The following is an 8,772-nucleotide window of genomic DNA, read 5'->3' as shown; positions in this document are numbered from 1 at the left end:
CTTGGGTGAAAAGACCATTGAGGGTTGGTATTTGACTATTTTCGATGCGTGATCTCGGAAATGAAAGTTGGTCTACGAGCTTGACCATCTTTCCTTCGTGTGGAAAACACATTACTCTAAAGAGTGAGGAGACTATAGCTCCCATGCAATATATATAGTCACGTCCAAGGAGTAGGTTATAATCCAAGGGTCCTTGAACGACCATCACGTTCATATTAACGGTCTTCCCTTTCAATGTAACAGGCACATTGGGGAGGATCCCTAATGGTTGACTTGTTCCTTTATCAAAGCCCGAGAGATTTCTTATCTCAGGCAAAAGCGTTGGGGAACCCAGTGCTTTCCAAGCAACAGAGGAAAGGATACTCACAGATGCCCCTTCATCAATGATAGTTTCAGCCATCACCATTCTATAAATTTGGACTATGATTCTGAATGGTATACTGGCTGGTAACCGGGGTCTGCCCAATTGGTTCCAATCAAAGGGCACAACCAGGTTGCTTGGTGGTGGGACCGAATACACGGCCGGATATGATCCTGACGATGTTCCTTCCTGCGATAAAGGAATGGGCGCATTGCCCTGATGCTCATCAGAATCTGTGTTGACGAAAAGAATCTGGATGGTGTCATCCTTATTCTCTTCCGTGAGGGTGTCATTTGAAGATGCATCTTCAGTGACGGTGTCATTTGAGGATGAAACCTCTGAAGGAAGAACCGGGTCAACTGCCGTATCGACCTTTAGACTTTCGTCTGGTCTGGATTCAGTAGGTTCATTTTCAATGACTGACGCTTCAGCTGACCACTTGAGCGGGCCAGCTGTATTTTCAACCAACGAAGGACTTGGCACGAGTTTTTTGTATCCAGGAGGAAGTATTACTGGAGAAATCGGACGATCTTCCAAAACTCTCTTCACTTCGTCTAAGAAGGAACAACGGTAGATGGCGTGACCGCCTTCACACAGTCTGCAGGGGGATCTTGCTCCCCCTGTTTGTCTTGAACCTTCACTTTCGCTTGTTGACGGTAAGCAATGAACATGGCTCTCAGAGGTTGATGCTACCGAATTGTGCAAACGAGGTGACCAGTCCCTTAGTATCCGGGGAATACAGGGACAATCTCTATGGAAGTGGTCTCCTCTACATATGACACATGGCGATTTAGGCCCGGTCTGTGCTGTGTGTGGGTTTTTGTTAGATGTCTTTTGCTTGCCCCCAGTCGCCTTAGGCTCCTTCTTCTTCTTCTCTTTCTTCTTCTTTTCCTTCTTCTCCGTGGGAGCTTGGCTTTTGCCAGCTTTACCTTTTGAAGATGAAGGATTGGAGGAAGGGTTAGAGGAAGTAGAAGGCTGGTGGGATGCTCTAGACTCATATAACTGTTGACTCGACTGCTCAGGAACCATGGTGTTCTGAACTACACTAGTTGAGAATAGCCAAACAGGCAGGCCAATTGTCAGTCCTGGAAGCGACAATGTGCCCATGTGGGGCGCACCAACTTCTCCCCAAGAGGAGAATGGACTAGGACTTCCATCATGTGGAGTTCCTTGGTTGGGGCGTTCCATGTTCTCAACTTAAGATCAACGCGGGAATGGGAGGTGATTATGTTCCGTTTAAAATAAATTTTATAACGACGCTTAGACACAACTTGTTTTTTCACTTTTTAAGAGTCGAGAAAAAGCTAAAGATGACTCTAGTCTCCTTCGATGTTTTAACGAGCCCGAAGTGACAAATGCTCGGATGGACTTTTTCAGTTATAGAGTTTGAAAAAGGCCAAAAGAAACTGCTCTGGATTTCTAGGCAGAGGGTGTGCCAAACTTTTCGCAAAACCACAGAATACGTTTTACGGTACGGGTGGTCGATCTTCGTGAATGCTGTGTTCACTGCATTGTGATCAGTAGGGCGGCCGACACGGTTTCCTATGGATAAAGGCTTAGATCCTATAGGGGTCTCCCAATATACACGACGGTACGTGGGAGCACAAGTCCGTATTGATACTTATCGCTTCACCGTGGAGGAATCACCCAACCACTCAACGCTAAGATATCACGTTTAACGACGCCGGAACACGTCTCTAGCCTAGACCTCTAGATGTTTGCGTTATGTTTCAATGCGTTGTTATGTAAATTCAATTTATTTTAAGGTTGATCTTGTTTATCAGTTTGCCTTTATGGATCACCACGAGATGTATATAAACACTCCTGAATGCAATCTAAGATGATAAGCAAGCTTTTCAATCTTTCAACTTTGAAAACCTTAACTACTGAGGGAGAAGGAAGATAACACCTTTTCACACAGATCATAGAGCACACACTAATGCACTTTCCTAAATCAACATGCAAACTGTCATAATGTACATGCACAATGCAAGTATTTCTTTTCTCTTCCTTAATGTTTGATGAAATACAAAAAGAAAGCTGTTGTATAATTTTGAATTCAATTTCAAGCGAAAGCAAACAAGTTTGTCCAAAAATCGAAAGACACCTTACGATTTACTTGTTTCGACACTTAGGAATATATAAATTCAAACCATATAACAAAAGCGACAAACTCAATCAGCTATGAACATCAAATAAGCTAACTCTTAAGATCAGAAACGACACTTAATCACAGGTCTAGATCTAAGAGGTCCATGCAAGACTGGTACACTTTTGTTATGGGAAACTGTAAATGACACAAGAAATACAAAAGAACAAATACAGTTTCTTTATAAAATTGAGGCGGAATAATGACAAAGGAAGATGGTTTCAGATAGGCCCAACAAACTGGCGACTCCGCTGGGGAGCGTATCTTGTTGGTTTGTTGTGTTTCTTGCTATTCATTCCATAAACAAGGAGAGTACCGAATCGAACTGTGTTTGAGTCCATCAAACACAAAGTAGAGGGCAGCTACTCTGGCTCAGTTTCTGGGCAAGTTTATGATTTGAAGAGCTAATCCACAAGGACTCTAATAAGCTCTTAGTGATAGCTTTTCATCCTCCTTTACATCCCTTAGTGTGTCCTTGACTGATAGCTTCTGATTTGAGCAAAAACTGTGAATTTTTTAGCAATCTGTGACCTGGAAACCAAGACGGACGAAAGTCTCGTTCTTCATTGCAGGCTGTACACTAGCAGTCTGCATTTCAGCGCAGTTCCCGAAGGGGCTACCTGTGCTGAAGGTCAAACAGGCAGTGTTACACCTGCGCTGGACCAGTCTTGGCTTGAGTTCCTGGGGTTTCCTGCTGTGTCTTGATTTGTTTTCACTCTTGTTTTTGCTGTTTGCTGCCAGTTAGTGGGCCTATATGAAACCATCTTCCTTTGTCATTATTCCGCCTCAGTTGTATAAAGAAACTGTATTTGTTCTTTTGTATTTCTTGTGTCATTTACAGTTTCCCATAACAAAAGTGAACCAGTCTTGCATTGACCTCTTAGATCTAGACCTGTGATTAAGTGTCGTTTCTGATCTTAAGAGTTAGCTTATTTGCTGTTCATAGCTGATTGAGTTTGTCGCTTTCGTTATATGGTTTGAATTTATATATTCCTAAGTGTCGAAACAAGTAAATCGTAAGGTGTCTTTCGATTTTTTGACAAACTTGTTTGCTTTCGCTTGAAATTGAATTCAAAATTATATAACAGCTTTCTTTTTGTATTTCATCAAACATTAAGGAAGAGAAAAGAAATACTTGCATTGTGCATGTACATTATGACAGTTTGCATGTTGATTTAGGAAAGTGCATTAGTGTGTGCTCTATGATCTGTGTGAAAAGGTGTTATCTTCCTTCTCCCTCAGTAGTTAAGGTTTTCAAAGTTGAAAGATTGAAAAGCTTGCTTATCATCTTAGATTGCATTCAGGAGTGTTTATATACATCTCGTGGTGATCCATAAAGGCAAACTACTAAACAAGATCAACCTTAAAATAAATTGAATTTACATAACAACGCATTGGGGGGAAAAGTATCTAATGCAGAATGCCTCTATCCCACTCTGAAGGTGATAGTACTCCAGCAACAACTGAATTCAAAGCTATTCAAAGTTTCTTCTTTATGAGATGAGAGAGGGAAGAAAAGGATGATCTACTAACCGTTATCTTGTGCTTATAGTCGATCCAGTCTTCACCCCTTGCAGCTTGCTCCTAGCTCCTTGCCCTTTCACCGGCCCAGCTACACACAGATCCTGTAAAAGCACAAGAAAAGGAAACTACAAGAGGCATACATCCATAATCGATTATAGGATTAGCATAAATCAAATATACAAACATCTATTCATCATAAAGACACATGCATATAGAAGAACCTCAAATACTTTATTGATAATAGAAGTAAAGTTCTGAGAGAGTTACAACCACAATGGGCCCAATCCAGCAACAGCTCCCAGCTAAAAGAAATCTCCTCTTCACCTCCTTCAAGCAAAACACCCAATAGCTCTATTCACAAACCAACAGCACTTCCTTACTTGCACAAAATTCCAGCCTCCCTAGACCTCATGAGAGATCTCTATATATAGGAGATTTGGAGAAAGGATGAGTCAGCTTGAGGCTGGCATAAAGCTGACTAGTGTCCTCTCCCACTTTAGTTAATCTTCAGTTCTTGAGTCCACTTGGAGAATCTTGCTTCCACTTGGAGATCAAGACCCTCTTACTCATCATAGGGCGAATTCCTTGAACCAAGTGTCAGTTTGGAAGCTTCCTGGGCAGTTGACACCTTGCAGAATTACTGTGCCACTTGGCCAATCTCGCCCAACGCAGGTAGCCTTCATTGATTTTGACCTTCAGCGCAGGTAGAAGGAGGAGCAGTTGACATTTAGCGCAGATGCTCAGTGGAGCAGCTGACATGATCCAGAAATAGCCTGTTTTTGAGTGTTTTTGAGTGGAGAACTGATTTTCAGTGCTGTGGTTTGCAGACCTTGTTCCTCTAAGGGTAAGAACAACATGTTTAGGGACTTTGGATCCCTCAGATTATCGACATTTCATGCTCCATGCTGTTAGGCACAAAAATGTCTATAACAATTGCCAAACCAATCATCAAGAAGTAAGGCTTGTATACTCCTCCACCTGCTCATATTTGGCCTTGGGAATCTGTCTCCATGGATTACATGTCGGGGCTTCCTGCTACTAAGCACAACAATGATTGCATTTTCGTGGTTGTCGACAGATTCTCTAAGATGGCCATCATGGTAGCCTGCAGGAAGAGTATCACAGTAGAGGCCACTACTAAGCTCTTATTTGAGCATGTGTGGGTACACTTTTGGATCCCACAATCCATTGTCTCAGATCGGGACATCAGATTCCTAAGTGCATTTTGGTCAATTCTCTGGTCGATGCTCGATACAAAACTTACTAAGTCCATAGCTTTTCGTCCCCAAACTGATGTCCAAACAGAGGTTGTCAACAGGATGATCGTACACATTCTACACATGTACAACTCGAAGCATCCATGCACATGGGATGAAAGCCTCCCCTATGTCCAGCACAGCTACAATAGAGCTCTCCACATCTCAACGGGTCACAACCCCTTTCAGGTAGGGCTCAGATTTCAGCCATTATCTCCCATTGATGTGGTCATACCATTTGCAGCTACTCAGGCATATTCGGCTCATGTCCAGTCCGAAGTCGATAGGGCTAACAACTTCATTGAGTGCTTTCAATACATTCACCAGCAGGTCCATGATATATTGGACAGATTCAATGCTAAGTACAAGTAGCGCCATGATCAACATCAGGTGTCACACAAGTTCTAGTTGGGCAACAAAGTTTGGCTACATTTGTAGGAGGAGTGCCTCATTGGACCCCACCACAAGATTTTCCCACTCCGATATGGGCCATACACCATCACCAAGGTTATAGGGGAAAATGTCTTCAAGCTTAGCATTCCATCATTCCTTGGTCTGCACCTAGTGTTCAATGTAGATCGCCTTCGACCATACTTTCCACCATTGCTGGACACATCCAACATTGCATAACAACTCACACCAATAGAGCTAAATCCATACTACATGGAACAGGCCATCACTGATCAGATCATGGACACACAAATCAAGAACACTCGCCAGAAAAATATCCAACTATATCGAGTTGTCAAAGCTGGCCACCTCGTTCACCAAGGCAAGTGGCTCACCAGGGACCAAGTTCAACAGAAATTTGGCCATATCATGGAGGCACTCAACGTAATGGAGACCATTGCTTCCTAAGGGGGGAGGAATGATCCAGGTGGCTATTGGTGTCCACCCGCCTATTCCACTTGGACCCCCAACATTGTCTCTTTCATTTTTTCGGTTTCCTTAATTGTAGAACAATTTACTATTTTTGGCAGTTATTCAGGTCCTGAACTTCCGAAGCCATTTTTAGGGAAAACAGAGAGACCGAAAATGTCCAAAACCATCTTGCAAGTTTTCTTTCGACCTTCTCTTTTAGATCTTCAAAACGAGGTACTATGACATCCAAACAGAGATCATATGCCAAAGTTACGGCCCCGGGAAGTTGATGTACCAATTTACCCAAACAAAGCCCACAGTTTTGGCGCTTCATCTCCTAGGGTTAGGTTTTTGGATGTTTAGGGTTTCCATTGTTTCTCAATAATAAATAGGCCTTTGAGCCTCAATGTAACACAGTTCAGAGGCATGTAGCCGCCACACCTCTTCTTAGAGATAAGCTACCATCACCCGAGCTATCTTCTTTCCATTATGTTTGTAAGCATAGTTCAATTTTTTTCTATTGATGAAATGAAGTGTTTTTCTGTTGCATCTCTATATTTATGATTATATCTGTAAGTTTTTGTGTTCTTGTTTAAGTTCAGATCAAACATATACCATAAACATAACCAAAATAGTCCAACTATATATATGATACATGTATGAAGGAATGTTGGCTCATTGAGCTTCTGATTAAAAGTGTAAGATCCCAAGTACATTGTTACATGAATGAAACATTGTATCCAATAGTGGAACATGAAGCCACAACTTGCTTCTCCAAAGAATAATATATCTCCTATGTATTACAAGAGAAGCCAAGGCTAAGCCTCCCAAAAATCCCTTTTCTTGAGTTATGAGGAGCTATTTATAACAAGTACAATGACCTTTGAGCTTCCCTATGACTCTTTGAATTTTATGACTATTCACATTCTAACATGACTCATTACATTCCAATGTGTGGACATTCATATTCCACTTGTGTTCCATTCATATTCCACTTGTGTCCCTTGGACTTCATTACATAACATTTATAACATAAGACAAATCACAAATGAGATGACAACTTATTACTTGTGTCCCTTGGACTTACTGAAGCCACAACTTGCTTCTCCAAAGAATAATATATCTCCTATGTATTACAAGAGAAGCCAAGGCTAAGCCTCCCAAAAATCCCTTTGCTTGAGTTATGAGGAGCTATTTATAGCAAGTACAATGACCTTTGAGCTTCCCCGTGACTCTTTGACTTTTATGACTATTCACATTCTAACATGACTCATTACATTCCAATGTGTGGCCATTCATATTTCACTTGTGTCCCATTCATATTCCACTTGTGTCCCTTGGGATTCATTACATAACATTTATTACATAAGACAAATCACAAATTATATGACAACTATATAAGACAAAAATGAGAATGGGAAAAAAACTCATCAAATGGATAAGTCATTTATTTATACATGGATTTCAGTTATAATATAAGTGTGCCCAACTTTGAAATCAGTGGAGATGTCTTTGACCTGAATTGTATAGTCCCCAATGAAGCGTGTATTGACCTCCAATGCCTCTGACAATATATTCTTGGAGTTTGATTGTACAATATTCCACAACCATGAAAGCTTAATATGAGCTTTCGTTGGTAAAATGGCATACTGCATAATAACATCTTTGGTTACCTCCAAGCCTTCCCGTTATGTTTCCAGTTTGATCCACTCAATGTACTATTTGATCTCTGGGAAGATGATATCCCTGCCTTTGATTGCCTCAAGTGTACTGATCAAAGGCATCCCATGTGTTTGTGTTAGAGACTCAAATGCATTGTGCAGTCGATTATATGCAGCAATGGTACTAATCGACTGTTCACCAAGGCATATGAAATTCTGGTGATGGAGTCTCAACTAAACTCTATCTAATTATGCAACAATCTTGTCTTTCTTCTCCAAATGTTGTAGGGCATCTGGATACCTGGTAGTGCACTCTTGAAGTTGATCGACTACTCTATTTTTCATTTTCAAGAGTTTCACCACTTCATGTGCCTTCTTTTGTATGCCAACAAGAGGAGACACCAATTTTTGAAGAAATATCATCGCATCATATAGTCGCACCTTGGTATCCTCCATTGGCCCTAACTCTTCTTGCATGGTTGATTGCCACTCGACGATATTGGTGCTTTGTGATAGAAACCATTGGTTTTCTGCCATGAGTTGTTCTTCCTATTGCTTAACTACGACAAGTTCTCTTCTCATCCCGGTGTTCTCATTCAGCAGATACTCAGAATTATCCTGTGTCGTTGTAGCGAATGCAAATTTTCTGCCATGATAGCTCTAGGGTTCCTTCGAGTGTTGGACGTTATGACCTTCTATGTTTCTACTAAGAATGGATTCTGAGGATAATTTGGGAAATATTGTTGCCTTTGCTGCAAGATCCTCTTTTTTAGTTGATCAAAAGTTACGCTACATACATCCATAATTCTATTAGTTGGTGGAGGTTTGAGCCCCATTTCCTCAATTAGAAGATGACCACATGTAAGAGGAGGTTCCTCTGGAGTGCATGGTTCATCATCCATGGGATGGATGGTTTCTTCTTTCTCCATCGCTTCTTCTTCCAACTCTTGAGTTATTTTC

This window comes from Pinus tabuliformis, chromosome 1_2 (genome assembly GCF_031772625.1).
Source record: "Pinus tabuliformis cultivar Carrire ecotype Pingquan chromosome 1_2, CPIR1, whole genome shotgun sequence".
In the NCBI taxonomy this organism is placed as follows: domain Eukaryota; kingdom Viridiplantae; phylum Streptophyta; class Pinopsida; order Pinales; family Pinaceae; genus Pinus; species Pinus tabuliformis.
Note: the sequence above shows the minus strand (reverse complement) of the source record.